The sequence below is a fragment of the Eurosta solidaginis genome, chromosome 2, assembly GCF_040869045.1.
Source record: "Eurosta solidaginis isolate ZX-2024a chromosome 2, ASM4086904v1, whole genome shotgun sequence".
Classification (NCBI taxonomy): Eukaryota; Metazoa; Arthropoda; class Insecta; order Diptera; family Tephritidae; genus Eurosta; species Eurosta solidaginis.
In genome coordinates, this window is record NC_090320.1 from 225792440 (window position 1) to 225817598 (window position 25159).

The following is a 25159-nucleotide window of genomic DNA, read 5'->3' on the forward strand; positions in this document are numbered from 1 at the left end:
TGGTAATGCAGACATTGAGAGACTTCACTCAACCCTGTTGGAAAAACTAACAGGAATTGATGATATGAGTCTTTCAACAGAAATGAGGATGCAGATGGTTATAGCTAACTATAACGATCGATATCACTCAACTATCAAGTGCTCTCCAAGGTTCGCTAAAGAAAGCATTTGTCCATCCATATTACAAGATAGAATTAAGGTAGCAAAAGAAAAAACAATAGCCAAGCATAACTCAAAAAGAGAAGATTACACCGAAAATAGAGACAGGGCCAATTAAAAATTATAATAGAGTAAGGCATAAGGATCAACCATATTTCAGAATTAACCCGCTGCAAAACGTTTACCCTTCCAACATAAAAAGACCACACAAATTTGCGAATTTGCCTAACCTAAACCCCGATGATAATGATGATGATAGGTTCAGTACAGCAGCCCATAATGGGGATGCATGAAGCAGGAAAAGAGTTAATTTTTTTGTCACAGTAAACAAAGTACACCTAAACTATAGAAAAGATACTCCTTTAAAGGATTTGAAACGAAGCAAAAATTGCATATTTAAAAACGGTTGTCTCTTAAAGAGATATAATAAAAATAGAATTGTTAACATAGATGATGATACATTATTGATTGTATATGCACATGAAAGGGCCTTAAGCCAAAATTGCGACAATAGAGAAATCGTACTGAAAAATAACTTCTTGATTACATTCACGAATTGTAAAATTGAAATAGGCAATGAAATTTTTGAAAATAATAAAGTAGAATTTGCAGAAAAATGTCATTACCCTGTAAAAATGTTAAATCAGAGCTATAAACAGGACATACTGTTTAAAGAAATAGAAATTAAAAATGTCGAAAATTTGAAAGAAATTAAAGAATTAAAATACCATAAAAATGTTTCGTATGGTATAAATATAACAATAGCCATATGCTTGCTAATTCTGATCGCCGTGCTGACGGTATTTTTCCATAAGAAAAATTTAAAAATAAAAATTGTAAATGAAAAAAATAAAGAAAGGCCTAATTCCAACGCTGGGGGAATAATGTTAGTAGAAGCAGCCCCTAAGCAAATTGTAAATTTAGATAAAAGGCCTCAGGAGAGTCCTAACTCTAACGGTGGGGGAGTTATGTGGAATGCCCCCCATACCGAAGAAAAAGGGAAAACAAGTATATTTTAAAATATACTTGTTCACCCAAAATAAGAACTTAGTTGTCTTAAGCAATGCTTGCTCAGCATTTCACATCAGGCCACCCACACAATAAATAAATCAAATAAGATACTTTGTTGCAACCAGCTAAACTGGGCTTTGTGTATGACTCCACTTTGGAAGCATACAAATGTACAAACATACATACATTAATAGAAACCAATTCAGTTGATGCCTCTGCTTATGTTGTTCTACAGAGGCATACAGATATACAAACTGACATACTTATTGGTGTCAACATTCGGGAATGCAAAACATTCCTGAATGAAATGAGATACCCCAATAAGAATAATAAATAATAATAACTACTGACTGCAACTATGTTGCAGCCAAAGTACATACATATGTGGGAATATGTGAATTGTTGAGTGGGCTTAGTAAATAGGTAATTATGTATATGCATCGAAAAGATGCCTTATGTATTTAGGTTAAGCGACTTATTGAAAAATATTGATGAGGCAGTTGTTGCCCGGAAATCAAAACGACCTGTCGGTCGATATCGGTTGTGAAGTATTGTAATATCAAGGATCGATAAATCCTGTATCTATGAATTAACCCGACAGCAAACCGTAGTCCGTTAAAACTATTGAATAAAGAGTTATAAAATTATAATAACACAACTTAATGTCTCTTTTCTTGAGTGCGGTTTTCTAACGTAAGTACCCTGCCCAGCGTCGAACCTAAAGACGTAACTCGCGAGTCACTCTAGCTCAACTTCGATCTGGATACTGTAACAGGTTAAACTCTTACCTATTCAGAATCAACCCCGACATACAAAATATGTGCCCCTCTTTCAATGTGTCCCTACGTGAAACCAACCATCTCTAACCAACGCCTCTAACACCCCTCTCATTATGGTCCACCCCTATTGAAACTGCAAGTTTCCTTGGACTTCCGTTAGAGGATATTGATGACAATTTGTGATCGGTCGCACCTATTGGATGGGGCGAAGCACTGCTACAACAAAAACATCCGAATAAAAGCAAATTTGTTTAACATATCAATCATCTGAGCCCAAGCATCAACATAAAATAAAGGCGATGAGGTGAAAGACGATTTCTATAAACGCATAGAACGCATATGCGACCGCTGGCCCCGCCCTGATATAAAAGTCGTCCATAGCGACTTTAACGCCAGGGTGGGCAAAGAAGGTGTTTTTGGCCCTACAGTCGGAAAGTTCAGCCTACACAACGTAACATCTGTTAATGAACTGAGGCTGGCCGACATTGCCGGTGCTCATAGCATCACGCAACATGATTGTCCCCTGACCGAAATACAGGCAATCTAGGCCCGTTTTACATTTTATGATCCGCGATCGAAACTAATTTTTTAAAACACAAGAGAGAACAAGCGACAGACAGGACTAGTTAGCAATAGTTTGATAGTTGCATAGCTACCGTTTCAGTGAAAATGGTTTTTAGCCACTCATCATAAAAATAATACGGGGCCAGATGATTCTAGTTTTTAAACGGTTTTATTTAGGTTGAGTTGACAGGCTGGTTGGGCAGGCAGCACTTTTTTGTAATAGAAATTCAAGTAACTACCCGATAAGCTAACTTGGAATATAGTTGAGAACCCGATGACAATGCAATAATAAGAAAAAAAATCGCCGCTAGGTGGCGCAAGGATCGAGATATTCGCAACAATCGCATTTGTGGTTCGATTTGGCTCATACTTGCAACACATAATACATACAAGAATAGAAAGCGACCTATGAAAAAATTGCCGCTAGGTGGCGCAAGCCCGAGATATTCACAAAAATCGTATTTGTGGGCGGACTTGACTCATATTTCGAACACATAATACATACAAGAATAGAAAGCGAGCTATGGAAAAAAACCCGCTAGGTGGCGCAAGGATCGAGCTATTCACAAAAATCGTATTTGTGGTCCGATTTGGCTCATATTTGGAACAAATACATATTACATATAGTCCGGTAGAAGTGACATCAAAATATTTTGGGGCCGAGGATACAGATAAAATCTTAAAAATTGAACAAATAACAATAAAGTTACGAAATAGAAGAATTGCCAGGATGGTAGAAGCGCATATAGCATTTTCAGGTGAAATGAAACTTTTTTCAAGTAAAAAAAAACTTTTTTCCAATTAAATGAAAACTTTTTCAAACTAAATTCAACTTTATTCCATTCAAATGGAACTTTTTTTAATTTACAGGTTTTACACCTTGCTTTTACATCCAATAAATGTTGCGCTATCAAAAGTGTACTGTGGTAGCTTTATATATCGACTGCACAGTGTAAAAGTATTTTGGAGAGAGCAACAACAAAAGGGGTGGATCACGCCCATTTTCAAAATATGTTAAAGTTTTGTTCTTAGCTCAACCATACCACTACTAAGGGCGAATATCAGTCAAATGTAGTTAAATACCATAGAGTTATTGGAAAATTTGTTAAAGGTCTGACCTTTACGTAAACTGGGCGTGGTCTTTAACCGATTTTGATTATCTTCACTCAGTCTATATAATTTTGCAAGGATAGTGTCTGCCAAATTTTAATGTAATCACCCTTATTGTCATTGTCGTCGTTTTTCAGTCGACGTCACATCGACACCAAATCGGTATTGGCTAAGCTTGTTGAGACGACGACGACAATTTATCGATAAAACGAAAGGAAAATATACCATCTCTGCCATTTCTGGATCTGCTGTTCGATTTTTTTTATTATTTCTGTATTTTTTTTTCGCGATTTGAGGTTTGTTTAAATATCTCATTGCAAGATTTTACAAAAATGTTTTATTATGACAGTACTGCGAGCTCTAGTGACGAAAATAATAAAGAGGAGCTTAGACTCAATAGAAACCATAGCAAAAAAATCTGAAATAACTCCGATTTTTTCTAACTCAGCTACAAGAACCTCGAGTGTTTCGCACTCGTTTTCATTTTGAATATCTAAAAAAAACAATGCATATTACAAGTATGTATATTTAATTAATTAAAAAAGAAATGTTTTAATTATAAATTTTCCTTCTGTCGTCAGTAAAAATCGACGCTGTTTGATGGCGTCGTGTAAGGACGACGACGACAGCAAATTTGCTTAGCCAATACCAAACATGTGTCGATAGTCGTCAATAGTTATCGAAAACGATGATGGCAATACCGAATTTAACACGTCGTCGTGAGTCGTCGTCGTTCAGTGACGCCGACGACAATGACAATAAGGGTGAATAATATCTTTAACGGCTTGTTAAACTTCCAAATTTTCATTTTCTAAATGTGCATGTTGCCACGCCCATATTCATAAAACCAATCTACCTACCAAATTTCATTAGATTAGCGGTATTCGTTTTTGAATTATTTCATATTTTCCATTTTTCTAAATTTTCGATATCGAAAAAGTGGGGTGGTTATGGTCCAATTTCGCTAAATTTTAATACAAATCTATTCTGGGTCCATATAAGCCCGTATATCGAGTTTGGATTTCTCAATATTTGCTCAAGTTATCCTGTTAGTGGACGGACAGATAGACGGAAAAATTCATCAAATTTTTTTTTCGATACTGATGATTTTGATATATGGAATTCTATATCTATCTCGATTAATTTATACCTGTACAACCAACCGTTATTCAATCAAAGTTATAATACCCTGTGTACAAGTACAGCTGGGTATGAAAAGAGGCGATAGCACACCACACTGAGGTGTGCCTCTGGTAGCCATTTTATAAACTGAGTCTGCTCCTGAGAATAGAATCGATCTATGCAACTATTGTCTTGGGTTTCATGTCGGATGGGTTTCGTTTGAACGTTTTTGAAGGCACCCTCAATGTCGAGGAAGGGTGCTGAGGTTTATTCTTCAAAGCTCAATGATTTTTCAATGACGCTACCTCATGAATATGTGCTGAGCTGTGCCCATCTTGCCGCGCCCATTTGCGTTGTCTCTTATATACAGGTCGATGAATCTCTCTAGTGTTTTAAGGATAAGGGAGAGTTTAAAACTTGTTCACATTGCGAAGGCTATTTGGGCGAAAAACCTTTGCGTTTGTGAGATCGATAATCACAACACTTTTTTTCTCTCTCTTCAACAAAGGACCACCGTAATGTACATATGACGCTCAGAACATACCAGCTAACTTAAGCCGCAGTTACCCACGAACGTACGTACAAAAAACGTGTCAGCTGACACGACTTATGAATGTGCAATGTAAACGAACACTCACCGACATTCAACGCACGTACGTACGTAGCCCGGAACGTAGAAATCAAAACAGTTTTGATTTTTTCCGCAAGAATGTGTAAGCTTATCGCTCTCTCACTAGACAGAGTTGCCTAGTAAACTTTTGCGCGCTAAAGCTGCAGTTACCCTCGAACGTACGTACAAACAAGTAAGGAAGGCTACGTTCGGGTGTAACCGAACATTACATACTCAGCTGAGAGCTTTGGAGACAAAATAAGGGACAACCACCATGTAGGAAAATGAAGCTAGGGTAACCCTGGAATGTGTTTGTACGATATGGGTATCAAATTAAAGGTATTAATGAGGGGTTTAAAGGAAAGGCCCTTAGTTGTATATGTGAAGGCGTTTTCGAGATATCGACTAAAATGTGGACCAGGGTGACCCAGAAGATCATATGTCGTGTACCGCTAATTTATTTATATATGTAATACCAAGCACAGTATTCCTGCCATGATCCCAAGGGCTTTTGATTTGGCCCTGCTGAACTTTTTCACTTTCTTCTACTTAATATGGTAGGTGTCCACCCATTTTACAAAGTTTTTTCAAAGTTATATTTTGCGTCACAAAACCTATCCAATCACCATGTTTTATCCCTTTTTTCGTATTTGGTAAAATTATGGCATTTTTTTCATTTTTCGAAATTTTCGATATCGAAAAGTGGACGTGGTCATAGTAGGATTTCGCCCATTTTTAATACCAAGATAAAGTGAGTTCAGATAAGTACGTGAACTAAGTTTGACAAAGATATATCGATTTTTGCCCAAGTTATCGTGTTAACGGCCGAGCGGAAGGACGGACGGTCGACTGTGTATAAAAACTGGGCGTGGCTTCAACCGATTTGGCCCATCTTCAAAGAAAACAGTTATCATCATAGAAGCTCTGCCCTTACCAAAATTCACAATGATTGGTAAATTTTTGTTCGACTTATGGCATTAAAAGTATTCTAGAAAAATGAAATGAAAAAGGGCGAAGCCACGCCCATTTTGCAATTTTCTTTTATATTTGTATTTTGTTGCACCATATCATTACTGGAGTTGACTGTTGACAGAATTTACTTATATACTGTGAAGATATTAAATTTTTTGTTGAAATTTGACTTTTAAAATTTTTTTTTTTAAGTGGGCGTGTTTGCTATCCGACTTTACTAATTTTTATTTAGCACACATATAGTAATAGGAGTAACGTTCAGTCAAAATTTCATCATGATATCTTCAACGACTGCCAAATTACAGCTTGCAAAACTTTTGAATTACCTTATTTTAAAAGTGGGCGATGCCACGCCCATTGTCCAAAATTTTACTAATTTTCTATTCTGCGTCATAAGGTCAACCCACCTACCAAGTTTCATCGCTTTATCCGTCTTTGGTAATGAATTTTCGAAATTTTTTGGGTTTTAGAAATTTTTGATATCGAAAAAATGGGCGTTTATAGTCCGATTTCGCTCATTTTAAATAGCGATCTGAGATGAGTGCCCAGGAACCTACATACCAAATTTCATTAAGATACCTTAACATTTACTCAAGTTATCGTGTTTACGGACAGGGGGTAGACGGACGGACATGGCTAAATGAATTTCTTTTTTCGCCCAGATCATTTTGATATATAGAAGTCTATATCTATCTCGATTAGTTTATGCCGTTACAGGGTACCGTTATGCGAACAAAATTAATATACTCTCTGAAACAGCTGATTTCTGCGTTGCCACTACAGGCATAAATTTCGCTCAAACGTGTGTACGTACGGCATACGTATACGTACGTTACACACGTCGGTGCATAACTGCAGCTTTAACCTTTTACTTTACTTAATACCGCTTGACGCCCACAAAAATCAACAATTCTGTCGTCTAGCCAATAGTTATGCCGTGATTACATCTTCCACTACACGAGTAGGTACAAACATATGTGCTTATATAAGTCAAAAGTAAAATGTAACAGAATCACAAAATTCACTGAATAATAACATTTGTACAAATGTGATAAATACAATTCTACCATACCCACAAATATACATATGTAAGTACATATTAGGCTGGATCGAAAAAGAAAATGTTGCAAAAGACCCGAAATGTGAAGCTCTTCTTGAGAGGGATATTTAAAATTGAAATGCCATAATTTTGGTATTGCGGAACTCTATAATTCATTCAAACATCTATTTGAACTCTGAATCCCTTTTAACATAGTATTGACTTCTAAGCGAGCAATGCCGCCTTAAAGCATGCTCCTCGTTTCAGCAAACTATAAAAAAACGTTTTGAGACCAAAATAAAGCCATAGGGATTTTAAAAATCTCATTAAAGGCCAGGTCACACCTAGCGGTACTACACTACACGGTAAAATTTTCTTTGCATGTATTCGTATGGACCAAATCACACCTTGCGGCATCGTCAAATTTGATCAAATAGACAACAAGTAAAGGTGTCTAAGTTCGGGTGTAACCGAACATTATATACTCATCGTGAGTTTCAATTGATTTCAGATAAATTACTTTTCTACATAACACGTGGCACCGCCCGTTTAAAAAAAAATGTCTCCCCATTTCCTTTTACAATAAAACTTGATAAGTGAAACATCATACATTCAAAACAATTTTTTGCTAAGTTATAGCTTATTATTCTAGTCTACGACCCCTTTAAACTTGTTTTACATCTAAGTTGCCGTGGTCTTTAATCGATCCCGTCCAGTTTTACTAGAAATAAAATTTGTGTTTCATTACGATATGTTAATTTTTCTTATAGTTATGGCTCCCGAAACATAGAAAATTGCTTAGTCATAAAAGGGGCGGTGGCACGCCCATTTTTTTAAATATAAAGGTTTTTCCTATTTATTGTTATAAGTCCACTTGGGAAATGAAATACCATTGATATAAATCTGTTTTTTGCAAAGATATAGCTTATTTTATTCGTCCACGACCCTTTTAAAAATCTTTTATATAAAAGTGGGCGTAGTCCTTAACCGATTTCGTTAATTTTTCTTCAAAGCATTCCTTATAGTAAAGGCAACATCTCTGCCGAATTTTGTTACGATAGGTATAACGGTTTTTGATTTATAATTAATAATATTTGTAAAATTGATTTTACACTTGCGGTGCTACGCCCATTTAAAAAAAAATTTTCCAAATTTTTATCAAGAGTGTCAATATCAGTCCACATGTCAAATTTCAACATTCTAGGTGTATTATTTACTAAATTATCAGGTTTTTTGTGTTGTCCAAAATTTTATATATATAAAAAGTGGGCGTGGTCCGATTTATTTTTTCTTTATTGATGGCGTATTTTAAAAATAATACAATGTTTTCTCGAAAAAAATACATTTTGTATGAGAAGATAGCTTTAGATAGATTTCGCTTTTTCAATACCAATCTATTCTGGGTCCAGGTAAGCTAGTGTTCCAAATTTGGTGAAAATATATCAATATTTATTCAAGTTATCGTGCTAACGGACGGCCGGACGGACATGGCTCAATCAAATTTTTTTTCGACACTGATGATTTTGATATATGGAAGTCTATATCTATCTCGATTCCTTTATACCTGTACAACCAACCGTTATCCAATCAAAGTTAATATACTCTGTGTGCAAAGCACGGTAGTGCCTCTAAAATGAACGACAAATTTGATCAAATATGCAAATAAAATAATAAAAAAAAAAATTTTACGTTTAACGGTTTTTTTGAAAACAATACTTACGTGAAGTAATTAAATAAAAGGGTTGGGCGCGTGAAATTTCTAAAAATGTGAGGCGTAGCATAACCTGATTAATGTTCAGTGGTCGTACTTGTGACTATCCATAGAAATTTTACGCGTCCAACGCTTTTATTTGTCTGATGAACGCCCTAGATTGATGACGAGTGTGATGACTAGTACCTAGGACCTACCTAATTATTTTCTAGCTTTTAGTATTATTATTACTTCATGTAAGTATTGTTTTCAATAAAACCGTTTAACTTAAAATTTTTTTTTATTATTTTATTTTCAAGTTTTTAGTCTTTATTTAAGTGCCTATTATTTCCCATTCTATTTAGTTCATTTAGTGACTCATTATTACACGGACTCTTTCTAAGTCCTCAATACAAAATCCTTCCAAAGACTTTACTCGACTCTGCGCCAGGTATGCTTGTCCCTCCTCGAACTCCAAAATATTTTGATGTAACTTCTACTGGACTGTATGTAATATTTGTTCCAAATATGAACCAAATCCGACCACAAATACGATTTTTGTGAATATCTCGATTCTTGCTCCACCTAGCGGCGATTTTTCTTCATAGGTATCTTTCTATTATTGTATGTATTATATAAAAATAAATGTAAGGCGCGATAACCTCCGAAGAGATCTAAGGCCGAGCTTCTCTTCCAATTTGCATCGTGCTCCTCTTGATTTTCCCTACAAATTGGCCGGACGGGACCTACATGATTTTATGCCTACTCCGAACGGCAGCTGCAAGGCAGATGAGTTTTCTCTGAGAGCTTTTCATGGCAGAAATACACCCGGAGCGCTTGCCAAACACTGCCGAGGGGCGACCCCGCTTAGAAAAATTTTATTCTAATTGAAAAACCTTATTTCTAAAATTTTTGATTTTGCTTTGCCCGGGGTTTGAACCCATGGCATCCGGTGTGGTAGGCGGAGCACGCTACCATCACACCACGGTGGCCGCTATGTATTATGTGTTCCAAATATGAGCAAAATCGGAGCACGAATTTTTTTTAATATCTCGATACCTGCGTCACCTAGCGGCGATTTTTTTCATAGGTCGCTTCCTATTCATGTGTTCCAAATATGAACCAAATCGGACCACATATACGATTTTTTGAAATATTTCAATCCATGCGCCACCTATCGGAGTTTTTTTTATACTCAGTTGAGCAGAGCTCACAGAGTATATTAACTTTGATTGGATAACGGTTGGTTGTACAGGTATAAAGGAATCGAGATAGATATAGACTTCCATATATCAAAATCATCAGTATCGAAAAAAAATTTGATTGAGCCATGTCCGTCCGTCCGTCCGTCTGTCCGTTAACACGATAACTTGAGTAAATTTTGAGGTATCTTGATGAAATTTGGTATGTAGATTCCTGGGCACTCATCTCAGATCGCTATTTAAAATGAACGATATCGGACTATAACCACGCCCACTTTTTCGATATCGAAAATTTCGAAAAACCGAAAAAATGCGATAATTCATTGCCAAAGGCGGTTAAAGCGATGAAACTTGGTAGATGGGTTGACGTTATGACGCAGAATAGAAAATTAGTAAGATTTTGGACAATAGGCGTGGCACCGCCCACTTTTACAAGAAGGTAATTTAAAAGTTTTGCAAGCTGTAATTTGGCAGTCGTTGAAGATATTATGATGAAATTTGGCAGGAACGTTACTACTATTACTATATATTTGCTAAATAAAAATTAGCAAAATTGGATGAAGAACACGCCCACTTTTTAAAAAAAAATTTTTTTTAATTCAAATTTTAACAAAAAATTTAAAATCTTTACTGTATATAAGTAAATTAAGTCAAAATTCAACTCCAGTAATGATATGATGCAACAAAATACAAAAATAAAAGAAAATTTCAAAATGGGCGTGGCTCCGCCCATTTTCATTTAGTTTGTCTAGAATACTTTTAATGCCATAAGTCGAACAAAAATTTACCACTCCTTCTCAAATTTGGTAGGGGCATAGATTCTATGACGGTAACTGCTCTCTGTGAAAATGGGCGAAATCGGTGGAAGCCACGCCCAGTTTTTATACACAGTCCACCGTCTGTCCTTCCGCTCGGCCGTTAACACAATAACTTGAGCAAAAACCGATATATCTGTACTAAACTTAGCCCACGTACTTATCTGAACTCTCTTTATCTTGGTATAAAAAATGGCCGAAATCCGACCATAACCACGCCCACTTTATCGATATCGAAAATTACGAAAAATGAAAAAAATGCCATAATTCTATACCAAATACGAAAAAAGGGATGAAACATGGTAACTGGATTGGTTTATTGACGCAAAATATAACTTTGGAAAAAACTTTGTAAAATGGGTGTGACACCTACCATATTAAGTAGAAGAAAATGAAAAAGTTCTACAAGCCGAAATCAACAGCCCTTGTAATCTTGGCAGGAATACTGTTAGTGGTATTGCATATATAAATAAATTAGCAGTACGATATCGAAAATTACGAAAAATGAAAAAAATGCCATAATTCTATACCAAATACGAAAAAAGGGATGAAACATGGTAACTGGATTGGTTTATTGACGCAAAATATAACTTTGGAAAAAACTTTGTAAAATGGGTGTGACACCTACCATATTAAGTAGAAGAAAATGAAAAAGTTCTACAAGCCGAAATCAACAGCCCTTGGAATCTTGGCAGGAATACTGTTAGTGGTATTGCATATATAAATAAATTAGCAGTACCCGACAGATGATTTTCTGGATCACCTGGTCCACATTTTGGTCGATATCGCGAGAACGCCTTCACATATACATCTAAGGGCCACTCGCTTTTAAACCCCTCATTAATACCTTTAATTTGATATCCATATCGTACAAACACATTCTAGAGTCACCCCTGGCCCACCCTAATGGCGATATCTCGAAAAGGCGTCCACCTATAGACCTAATGCCCACTCCCTCTTAAAATGTTCAGTAACACCTTTCGTTTGATACCCATATCGTACAAACATTCTAGAGTCACCCCTGGCCACCCTAATGGCGATATCTCGAAAAGGCGTCCACCTATAGACCTAATGTCCACTCCCTCTTAAAATGCTCAGTAACACCTTTCGTTTGATACCCATATCGTACAAACATTCTACAGTCACCCCTGGCCCACCCTAATGGCGATATCTCGAAAAGGCGTCCACTTATAGACCTAATGCCCACTCCCTCTTAAAATGCTCAGTAACACCTTTCGTTTGATACCCATATCGTACAAACATTCTAGAGTCACCCCTGGCCACCCTAATGGCGATATCTCGAAAAGGCGTCCACCTATAGACCTAATGTCCACTCCCTCTTAAAATGCTCAGTAACACCTTTCGTTTGATACCCATATCGTACAAACATTCTACAGTCACCCCTGGCCCACCCTAATGGCGATATCTCGAAAAGGCGTCCACTTATAGACCTAATGCCCACTCCCTCTTAAAATGTTCAGTAACACCTTTCGTTTGATACCCATATCGTACAAACATTCTAGAGTCACCCCTGGCCACCCTAATGGCGATATCTCGAAAAGGCGTCCACCTATAGACCTAATGTCCACTCCCTCTTAAAATGCTCAGTAACACCTTTCGTTTGATACCCATATCGTACAAACATTCTACAGTCACCCCTGGCCCACCCTAATGGCGATATCTCGAAAAGGCGTCCACCTATAGACCTAATTCCCACTCCCTCTTAAAATGCTCAGTAACACCTTTCGTTTGATACCCATATCGTACAAACATTCTACAGTCACCCCTGGCCCACCCTAATGGCGATATCTCGAAAAGGCGTCCACTTATAGACCTAATGCCCACTCCCTCTTAAAATGCTCAGTAACACCTTTCGTTTGATACCCATATCGTACAAACATTCTAGAGTCACCCTTGGTCCACCTTTATGGCTATATCTCGAAAAGGCGTCCACCTATAGAACTAAGGATTACTCCCTTTTAAAATACTCATTACCACCTTTCATTTGATACCCATATCGTACAAACACATTCTAGAGTCACCCTGGGCCACCCTAATGGCGATATCTCGAAAAGGCGTCCACCTATAGACCTAATGCCCACTCCCTCTTAAAATGCTCAGTAACACCTTTCGTTTGATACCCATATCGTACAAACATTCTAGAGTCACCCTTGGTCCACCTTTATGGCGATATCTCGAAAAGGCGTCCACCTATAGAACTAAGGATTACTCCCTTTTAAAATACTCATTACCACCTTTCATTTGATACCCATATCGTACAAACACATTCTAGAGTCACCCCTGGCCCACCCTAATGTCGATATCTCACCTATAGAACTAAAGCCCATTCCCTTTTAAAATACTCATTACCACCTTTCATTTGATACCCATATCGTACAAACACATTCTAGAGTCACCCTGGGCCACCCTAATGGCGATATCTCGAAAAGGCGTCCACCTATAGACCTAATGCCCACTCCCTCTTAAAATGCTCAGTAACACCTTTCGTTTGATACCCATATCGTACAAACATTCTAGAGTCACCCTTGGTCCACCTTTATGGCGATATCTCGAAAAGGCGTCCACCTATAGAACTAAGGATTACTCCCTTTTAAAATACTCATTACCACCTTTCATTTGATACCCATATCGTACAAACACATTCTAGAGTCACCCTGGGCCACCCTAATGGCGATATCTCGAAAAGGCGTCCACCTATAGACCTAATGCCCACTCCCTCTTAAAATGCTCAGTAACACCTTTCATTTGATTCCCATATCGTACAAACACATTCTAGAGACACCCCTGGTCCACCTTTATGGCGATATCTCGAAACGGCGCCCACCTATGGAACTAAGGATCACTCCTTTTCAAAATACTCATTTAACAGCTTTCATTTGATACCCATATCGTACAAACATATTCTAGAGTCACCCCTGGTCCACCTTTATGGCGATTTCTCGAAAAGGCGTTCACCTATAGAACTAAAGCCCATTCCCTTTTAAAATACTCATTACCACCTTTCATTTGATACCCATATCGTACAAACAAATTCTAGAGTCAGCCCTGGTCCACCTTTATGGCGATATCCCTAAATGGCGTCCATCCATAGAACTATGGCCTAGTCTCTCTTAAAATACTCTTTAATACCTTCCATTTGATACACATGTCATACAACCAAATTCCAGGGTTACCCTAGGTTCATTTTCCTACATGGTGATTTTCCTTATTTTGTCTCCATAGCTCTCAACTGAGTATGTAATGTTCGGTTACACCCGAACTTAGCCTTCCTTACTTGTTCTTATTACTGCTTTGGCATCGGGTTCTGAACTATATTCCAAGTTTCAAGCTTGTAGCTTACCGGGAAGTTACTTAAATTTCAATTACAAAATTCGTGCCAGCCTGCCAGCCTGTCAAGTCAAGCTAAATAAAACCGTTTAAAAAGTGGCGCAGTGTAGTTCCGTGTGACCTGGAAATAAATGCTTCTCAGTGAAAACTCATCTGCCTTGCAGATGCCGCTCGGCGTCGAAAACATGCAGGTCCCGTCCCGCCAATTTCTAGACAAAATTAAAAGGAGCACAACGCAAATTGAAAGAGAAGCTCGGTCTAGATCTCTTCGAAGGTATATCGCGCTTCGTAATTATTTTTTATTTAATTTTATTTCGTTAGGTGACCGACCCAGTCTAGTACATATGTACTTTATGTTTTTAGTATTTAATTCCATTGATTTTTCACCATTTCGAATTCGGCGTTTTAATTTTGTGCCCAAGCAACTTTTTACTATAATCAATAGACTACAAGGCCGTGGGCGCTGATGAATTGCCTGCGGAGCTATTTATTAGCTTCTGTGCGAAATATGGTCGGACGAGTACATGCCTGACGGTTCGAATCTAAGAGCTCATTGCCAAGTCCAGAAGAGGGAACTAGCAAACTGCGTCAATTATCGCAGAAACAGCATTCTTGATAAAGCATTTAAGTTCCTGTTAAGCATATTTTGCGAAAGATTGAAGCCCACCGTGAATCGGCTGTGAATGGACCTTATCAGTACGGTTTCAGACCTGGTAAATCTACCATTGACCAGATTTTCACTATGAGCCAAATCTTGTGAAAGAAGAATTGACACACAAAACTTATGCGGCTGCGCTAAATGACGTTGAGCAACACCATCAGCTCAGTCCGAATTGGGAAGGAACCCTTCCAGCCGTTCGAAACTAAACGCGATTTCGTACAGGGTGACCTATCGTGCGATTTCTTTAATTTGATGCTGCAGAAAATAATACTTGCTGCTCAAGTCAACCGCTTTGGTGCTATAATCATCAAAAACGTGCATTTACTGGTGTGTGCTGATGATCAATCAATCTCTACAACAGAGATGCTCTGAAGTGTTTCGTAGAGCATCGTAAATTTATTCGGCGTTCACGAACATGTCGTGTGAACGCAGCGACTGAAACTCAGCAGAGCAAGCAGTGAATCAGTTCTGAAATCAGTTCTAAATTCTATGCGCTAGCTTTTTCCAAATCCTCCTTATAAACACATACTATTACAAAAAATATTGCGGTCGTATTGGATGCTCTGCTTGCTTTGTGGAGCACTGCTCTACAAGTCACTTATCCTACCTGTCCTGAAACATGAAAACATCTGATGAAGGCGCTGGCAGCGGCGAGAACCGAAGGAGATTTAATGATGAACTGTACAAACCTTATGCAGATATCAACACAGTACAGCGTATTAAGACACAGCGGCTACGCTGGTTAGGTTATGTTAAATAAATAAAATAAATAAAATAAATGTAAGGCGCGATAACCTCCGAAGAGATCTAAGGCCGAGCTTCTCTTCCAATTTGCGTCGTGCTCTTCTTGCTTTTCCCTACAAATTGACCGGACGGGACCTACATATTTTACGCCGACTCCGACCGGCATCTGCAAGGCAGATGAGTTTTCACTGAGAGCTTTTCGTGGCAGAAATACACCCGGAGCGCTTGCCAAACACTGCCGAGGGGCGACCTCGCTTAGAAAAATTTTCTTCTAATTGAAAAACCTTATTTCTAAAATTTTGATGTTGCTTTGCCCGGGGTGTGAACCCAGGGCATACGGTGTGGTAGGCGGAGCACGCTAACATCACACCACGGTGGCTGCCAATTTATTGGTTATGTTATGCAAATGAAATATGGTGATGGATCAAGAATGTACGAGTATTCTTAGCGGAACTCGCCTACGGAATCAAAGGAAGATGGCGGTACCCCCTCCGCTAAGAGAACCACATGCAAACGATTAAAATTCCCTTGGTGTTAGCAATTGGCGCCAGATAGATCCAACGAAGAAGCGACTAGTGTAAGCACCAATTTAGTAAACAATAGATTTCGATTACAAATAATCTACGGTGAATGCGTTTGCCATTACAAAGGTGACGTACAATAGTGTCAATGGAACTAACGTCAATTGACATTAATGCTCTTTTGAAAGAGAATTAATGTCAATGACACTGATTCCAAATCCGAAAGAGAACGAATGTCAATTGACTTAAGTATGCTTTGGGACTATTTAACGCCGCCCACGCAAAAAGGAGCTGGGAGTAATAAGACTATGACTTGCGTTGCGGTTGTAAGTACGGATCTGGTGTTGAGCTGGCCAAATTTAAATTGTTTTTAATTGCTTTAATCTTCGTAATTTCTGAAAAGCGCAAGAGGCGAAAATTTGCAAAAAAATTGCGCAATTTTTAATTCCTAATTTCTATTCATATTACGATGCGATATTAAGATATTTTTCGAATAAACTCTACAAACTAAAAAAACGCCTCACGTGCGATTTTTTCCAAACTTTCGCATGCGTTGCTTTTTTTTAATTTTTGGAATTTATTAAAAAAATATCTTAATATCGTATCGTAATATGAATAAAAAATTTGGAATTAAAAATCGCGCAATTTTTTAATAAAATTTTTATTTTAATTATTATATTGGAATGCCATTGACATTAATTTTCTTTTAAAAGCGTATTAATGTCAATTGACATGAGTTCCATTGACACTATTGCACGTCAACATTACAACAATATACAATTCCTCAAAGAACGCTCAGTTTGCGCTGCACAGGGGCTTTGCATACCAAGCTCGGGATGGAATGCTGCAGGATAGTGGTATAACGCGAAATGGGCGAGATTCTTTAGTAAGTTCGTTAAGGATAATTATAGGCTTAATATTGTAACGAATTTTGGGAAATTCCGCTAATTTTAAACCTTCTGCTAACGTTCGAATCGCTGATTTGTCGGATAAATAACTCCAATATTCACTATTGGAAAATTGTCTTTATTTAGATTACTTTGGGAGTAGTACTTCACAGTTATATTTCACAACTAATAGCGTGTTTATATCAAAACTGATTAGTTATTCCTCAGCTTGCTTTTATACTATATGTTGCCCCGTACGCATATTTCTCCCAAGATCTAGACTTCTCACCAACATGGAACAGTTGTATCGCATACTTGGTTATTTAGCTATATGCGTGTGTATGTGTGAGTAACAACTTCTGCTCTTAGCTGATGACTACATGTGTGTTCGTTGCCTTGTACATAAGCGTGGCTGCTTACCTTAATGTGTACATTTACATAAGTGTGGCTGCTTGCTGTTTTTGTTGTTGTGATTATTTACTAACAGCATAGTGATGCTAATACATATTCGTCACAATATATTACACATTACGCATATGCTTACACATTCACCAGAACCCCCCACAGTAAAAATAGCAATATTAAACATTGCATTTATGTATACACCATAAAGAATACCTCTTACAAAGACTACACTTACGCTTACGCTTACACCTACGTCTTGCATTTAAATTCAGGATTCCCCCATATCGAGGGAAACGATGTTTACACATTAATAATATGTTCACTTGCACCAAAATGAAGATTTTAACACAATTCAACAAGGTTCTACATAACTAGTGAAAGAAACACACATTTTTTGGAAATAAATGAAATAAATTTCGACAATCCATTTCCTATTTTACGGCCACCACTGTATGTGAGCTATTGCCAAAAACAACAACTGTCTGGTTTCATTTATCACTTCTTTGCAATTGCAATTTTTTTTGTTGTCACTTTTTAAATTTCAGCAGCTCAAACATCAAAACATACTTTGAAAATTAAATATAAATAAAGCTTAGAAAAAGCAATGTAGAATGGATGACCTTGAATTTGCCAGAAAAATTAAGTGTCTATAAACAATAGTATTATGTTTTTTTTTTGTTTTTGTTAACGTAGTACATAACCAAATGTTGATAAATAATTATTTAATTAAAAAATTATCAAATTATCGCCTTTACTAAGCACAATGGAAACAAAATAACACAAAAGTAGATTGCGTTACATTTTCCAAACAATGCCTTTGCATAGCGATGAAAGCCACGACTGTCAAATTTCTTTGATTTTCGCAATTTGTATGAGTTAAGGGTGGCAGCAGTGTTGCCATACCATATTTTTTTCGGACCAAAACTTAATATAAGAATAGCTCAAATTATAGAAAATAATGTGATCATTTTCTACTGCTTATTTTTCAGAATATTTTGAGGATCAAATGGAATTTCAGCAGAGCTTAACACAGCTCTTTGCTAAAGGTTGACTATCTTTAAAGCATTTTGATGAAGAGTAAAGAAGCAACTAGTTTACCGACACCTCTAGTTAACACAGAAGAAGCTTTGCCCTTGTGTTGACCTTTTTAAAATAAGTAACCTTCTTCAAAAAAGATATTGTAACGAATTTTGGGAAATTTCGCTTATTCCAAACCTTCTGCTAACGTTCGAATCGCTAAACTGTTGAATAAATAACTCCAATATTCAATAATGCAAAATGTTCTTTATTAGACTACTTTGAGAGTAGTACAACTATACTTCACAATTATACTTCACTTCGCAACTAATGGCGTGTTTAAATCAAACTGATTACTGACTACTAAGCTTGCGCTGCTTTTATACTCTCCGTTGCTTCATTCGCATATTTCTACTAAAGCCTAGACGTTTCGCCTTCTAGAATTGCTGTATCTCCTGCTTGGTAATTGATTATATGCGTGAGTAAAAACTTCGGCTGATGATTACATGTGTTTGTGAGTATCTCTTCGTTGCCTTGTATGTATGTGTGTAAATGATGATTAATTTGTTCATGTACACAGGAGTGGCAGCTTAATTTATTGTTGTTGTGCCTTTTGTACTAACAACATAATGATGCTAATATTCGTCACAATATCTTTTTAAAAAAGTAACCTTCAAAAAAGTTTCCTTTTTCAAATAAGTAACATTTTTCAAAAAGTAACCTTTTTCAGAAAGTAACCATTTTCAAAAAGTAACCATTTTCAAAAAGTAACCATTTTCAAAAAGTAACCATTTTCAAAAAATAACCTATTTCAAAAAATAACCTTTTTCAAAAAAGTTACCGTTTTCAAATAAGTACTCTTTTTCAAAAAATTTACCGTTTTCAAAAAAATTACCTTTTTCAAAAAGTAAACTTTTTCAAATATGTACCCTTTTTCAAAAAGGAACCTGTTTCAAAAAAGTAACCGTTTTGAAAAAAGTAACCTTTTTCAAAAAGTAACCTTTTTCAAAAATTTTACCGTTTTCAAATAAGTACCCTTTTTCAAAAAGTAGCCTTTTTCAAAAAATTTACCGTTTTCAAAAAAATTACCCTTTTCAAAAAGTAAACTTTTTCAAATATGTACCCTTTTTCAAAAAGGAACCCGTTTCAAAAAAGTAACCGTTTTGAAAAAAGTAACCTTTTTCAAATAAGTACCCTTTTTCAAAAAAGTTACCTTTTTCAATAAATTAAACATTTTCAAAAAGGTACCTTTTTCAAATATGTAAGTACCCTTTTTCAAAAAAGTACGTTTTTAAAAAAAGTAACAGTTTTCAAAAAGTTACTTTTTTTAAATAAGAAACCGCTTTCAAAAAAGTTACTTTTTCATAAAGGTTACTTTTTCAAAAAAGCGTAAGAAGTAACATTTTTCAAATAAAGTAGAATTTTTAAAAAACGTGATCGCTTTCAAAAATGTAAAATTGTTCAATTAAGTAACCTTTTTAAAACAAGTAACGTTTTTCTAAAGAGTATTTTTTAAGTAATGTTTGGGATAATCACTGACACTGGTTCTCAGCTTATCTGTTGATGTGGTTATACATTTTACACAATTTGAAAAAAAAAGAAATACCCTAGAGATAAATAATTTTTAAGCAGATCAGTCGATATTGAGGTGGTATAAATACCACATCGATAATCATCAAGTTATTAATATTTTTACTGTCTTATCAAGACTGAGATGGTATATGAAACCGACTAACCCATTTTTCGAGTTGTGCATGTTTTTGATTTCAAATTAAATTTTAAATTGAAATTTTAAATAAACTATGGCTGTTTTTTTACTGTTTTGTAAAAAAATTGTGGTTTTTTGTGGTGGTGCTAATATTTTACTGTGGTAGCACTGCATAAGACATAGACCAAGGGCCCCTGGGTTTAAATCCAGTGCAAAGTAGCATACAAAACTTGGAAAAAAGTTTCTTCAATTAGAAACAAGTTTTTCTAAGCGGGGTCGCCCTCCGCAGTGGATTGGCAAGCACTCCGAGTGATTTCTGCCATGAAAAGCTTATCAGTGAAAATTCAGCTGCCTTGCAGATGCCGTTAGGAGTCGGCATATAACATGGAACCTAAAATTGTACGCAAAATTAAAAAGAAGGACGATACAATCGCATAAACGAACCCTCCGTTTTAGAAGCAAGACACTACTATCTTCGTTTGCTTAAAAGCTGTAACTAGAATTTGTTTGTGGAACGAAATGTGAGCCATACTTGAGCTTGTGCAGTACATTAACACAGACATTCGATAATTTGATTAGGCGTAAGTGATAAAAACAGCTGAGCGCTTTTTCGCTGATGCTCTGTTCTAGGTAACAACGACTGACTGAGCTAGTCAGATAGTAAAGTCGCAAGTCGATGGCTCGATGTGGGCATGGGAGTCACTAATTAACAAATACTTTTCGAGCTAAAAATATGCCGTTTTCTTGCAGAGCTCACAGAGTATATTAACTTTGATTGGATAACGGTTGGTTGTACAGGTATAAAGGAATCGAGATAGATATAGACTTCCATATATCAAAATCATCAGTATCGAAAAAAAATTTGATTGAGCCATGTCCGTCCGTCTGTCCGTTAACACGATAACTTGAGTAAATTTTGAGGTATCTTGATGAAATTTGGTATGTAGGTTCCTGGGCACTCATCTCAGGTCGCTATTTAAAATGAACGATATCGGAAAAACCGAAAAATTGCGATAATTCATTGCGAAAGACGGATAAAGCGATGAAGCTTGGTAGGTGGGTTGACCTTATGACGCAGAATAGAAAATTAGTAAGATTTTGGACAATGGGCGTGGCACCGCCCACTTTTAAAAGAAGGTAATTTAAAAGTTTTGCAAGCTGTAATTTGGCAGTCGTTGAAGATATCATGATAAAATTTGGCAGGAACGTTACTACTTGTACTATATATGTTCTAAAAAAAAATTTGCAAAATCGGATGAAGAACACGCCCACTTTTTAAAAAAAAATTTTTTTAAAGTCAAATTTTAACAAAAAATTTAATATCTTGACTGTATATAAGTAAATTATGTCAACATTCAACTCCAGTAATGATATGGTGCAACAAAATACAAGAATAAAAGAAAATTTCAAAATGGGCGTGGCTCGGCCCATTTTCATTTAGTTTGGCTAGAATACTTTTAATGCCATAAGTCGAACAAAAATTTACCAATCCTTCTTAAATTTGGTAGAGGCATAGATTCTATGAGGGTAACTGTTTTCTGTGAAAATGGGCGAAATCGGTTGAAGCCACGCCCAGTTTTTATACACAGTCCACCGTATGTCCTTCCGCTCGGCCGTTAACACGATAACTTGAGCAAAAACCCATATATATTTACTAAACTCCCTGGTTCACATTTTGGTCGATATCGCGGAAACGCCTTCACATATACATCTAATGGCCACTCGCTTTTAAAACCCTCATTAATACCTTTAATTTGATACCCATATGGTACAAACACATTCTAGAGTCACCCGTGGCCCACCTTAATGGCGATATCTCGAAAAGGCGTCCACCTATAGACCGAAGGCCCACTCCCTCTTAAAATGCTTAGTAAAACCTTTCGTTTGATACCCATATCGTACAAACATTCTAGAGTCACCCTTGGTCCACCTTTATGGCGATAACAAGCTTTTTTTTGCATTCAAGTAATAAAGGCGGTAAAGTAGATTTATTCTTTGATTTGAATATATCATTTCAAGTGGCTAGCAAAGAAAGAAGAGAAGTTTGGGAACTCTGCATGCATAATAAGAAGTGTCCGTGGACATAAAAAAATTATCTTCATCAATTTGGGAAATCAAGTAACATGTCTTTAGGGTGCCTTTGAGGGGATGTCTTGCCTACACAAACTAGCCGCATCCTAAAACTTCGACCCAGGTGCTGGCACTCTCCTCCATATGGTACCACCTGGTAACGCTTCGGTGGCAAATTCGAGCGGTGACCTTGTCCTCCCCCTTTAACCTTATTTCCTTATTTCCTCCCAAAGCTCGAGTCGGTACTCCTTTCATCTTTCATTCAGGGCCATGTTTATCATGGAGCGGAGGCTATTCTTCAGCCCAGGACCGATCGTACATGACGAAGAGTCACACCCTGCATAAGGTGCTCCATGCTTTCTTTTATGGAATGTGGCGGATAATGTAATTCGTGGGAACACGAATATTAATACAAATTTGGAGCTTAACTAAGCTTAAAAGATATGGTCGATTCCGACTTCTCGGCAAAGACCGCAAGTAGTCTCTCCTCCTTGGGAGCGCCAAGGGATATCAAGTCTTCCTCCACCTGACTCTCCTAACTCAGTGAAGGTCTCCCCCTTCCTCTGCTTCCAAACTGCGGTGTCCACTAAAATTTTTTCTTGACCAAAGCGTCTTCGTCCATTCGCATAACACGACCTAGCCAGCGAAGCGTTTGGGTTTTTATCCGCTGCACTATCGTCATATATGCTGTTTACTGTGTCGATGCTGAAATAAGTAGTTCCCACAGTGTCCCAGATTACCGCAGCGTCTTTCAGGCGAAAATTATAACCGTGAAGGAAGCAGCAGAAGTCAACATATATATTGATAGTCAGGCGGCGATTAGGCAATAAATACACACAGTACTTCAGTATGAAGTGTTCTGGAATGCAAATAAGTATTCGAAAAAATTCGCTCAGGCCGGACCATATATCTTTACTGGGTTCTCGGTCATAAAGTGATAGAAGGCGACGAAACGGCCGATGAGTTGGCACAGGAGGATGCAACACTCGCTGAAACGACTATAGACGTCCCAATACGTTTGGGAGAAATTAAAAGGATACAGGAGTTGCATATGATCCATCAAGCAGGAAATGCGAGGACAAAAGCGCGGGGCTGCAAAATTTCCAAGATCACGTGCAAAGCCTGCGATATTAGACTCACAAAGTGGCTCATATCTCTGAAAAGAGGAGACTTATGGCTCACAATGAGCATACTAGCTCTACACTGCCTTCTGGCGTCACATGCTTATAAGTCAGGCCTCGTCAGTAATGGAAGATGTAGGAAGTGCGAGCTGCAGGAAAAAAACGGTTGAGCACGTTCTGTGTTCATGTCCTACGCTCGCGGCAGAGTTGCCAGATCTCGAGGCAGTAATTAAGCTAGGTCCTAAAAAACTTCTAGTGTTTGCCAAGGCGACGGAGTTATTCTATAACATAAGTCCTGGTACCTTATTTGAGGTTTTCCGTTTGGACGTCAAACAAATTCTGGTAACACTTTGGACACGTTCAGTCTATGTGAGGTCGTTACCTAACCTATCGTAAAATCTGCATAAAGTTTATACAGCTCTTCACAATATCTCCTTCGATACTTGCTGTCGGCATCACGGACTGTGCCGTAAATCTTCCGGAGAAATTTTCTCTTGAATACTCCAAGAGCCATTTCTTCTTCTCTGATTCCGAGCTATACATCAGGCCAGGTATGGTGAGCGATTTGTAGAACGTGATTTTTCTTCATATCAAAGTAATAAGAAAATTCGCTGTAAATCCCATATTGCAACTATGTGACACAATTGCCCCTAAGCTCAGAATCTCACATAACTTTAAGGTGTCCATTGTTAACAGAACTATTCGGCAGCAGAGAATCCATTTAATAGAACGCTGGTTCACATCTCCCATCATTCGCTCTGGCAAGGCAAAGACTCTCTCATCAAAGTAACATGACTCATAATCCCTTTGTGATATGGTCAAGCACAATAGATCTAAATAATGTTCGCAGTGCATTGAGCCTAATAATAATAAACATAAGGGAGAGTAATGTTCTCCAGAAAATGGAATAATATTTTTGGTGATGCCAACGGTGAGAGTCGACAGAGATTTAATGTCTTAATGAACAAGCTTTATGCGGAAATCAGCATAAATAGTTAAACTAATAAAATCAGCACGTCAGAAGCTAATTCTCTGGGGACTTTCGACTATTCGTTGGCAGTTGAATTAGCGTACACACAGCACCACAAAGCAGACAAGGTACAAATACTTTACGTATGTATGTTACTATTTTAGCGAACTTTGCATCGATTTCTTGTATAAATAAATATAAATAGGAGTCCAATTGCGTTATTTAACTTATGGCATATTTAGATTTAACTGACTAAAGCGTGTGAAAGATTGCGGCGAGTAATGGTGCAATTTCGTGTTATGATACCACGGCCGGTATCGGCGCAATTAATACAAACATCTGCACTCATTACTCAGCTCAACTCCAACAAAGCACCACACTGGACGTCAGCGGGTTATTTCACCTACCGGCAGGCCCGCGACTTAGAGGTACTAAGACATTTTTTATACCTTTCATGAGCATAAAATGGCATATTAACTTTGGTCCGATGTTTGTAACGTTGAGAAATATAGAAGATAGACTCACCATTAAGTATACCGAATTGATCAGGGCGACGAAATGAGTTCATATAGCCATGTCCGGTGTATAAACCTATCATTTTTTCAGTTTAGAGGAGTTTTCTACGAACAAACAG

The 25159-nt window shown here is 37.2% G+C and overlaps 1 protein-coding gene across 2 annotated transcripts in view; it reads right to left on the bottom strand.

Moving 5' to 3' along the window:
- LOC137240647 (uncharacterized) overlaps positions 1 to 25159 on the bottom strand; it is a 109554-nt gene that overhangs the window by 54196 nt on the left and 30199 nt on the right. The window contains exon 1 of one of the 2 annotated variants that reach the window (XM_067767156.1): positions 17875 to 18261. The exons of the other annotated variant lie outside the window; for it this stretch is intronic. The gene's annotated coding sequence lies outside the window, so the exon portion shown is untranslated. Of the gene's footprint in view, positions 1 to 17874; positions 18262 to 25159 lie in introns of those variants that run through there. 2 annotated transcript variants of the gene reach the window in all.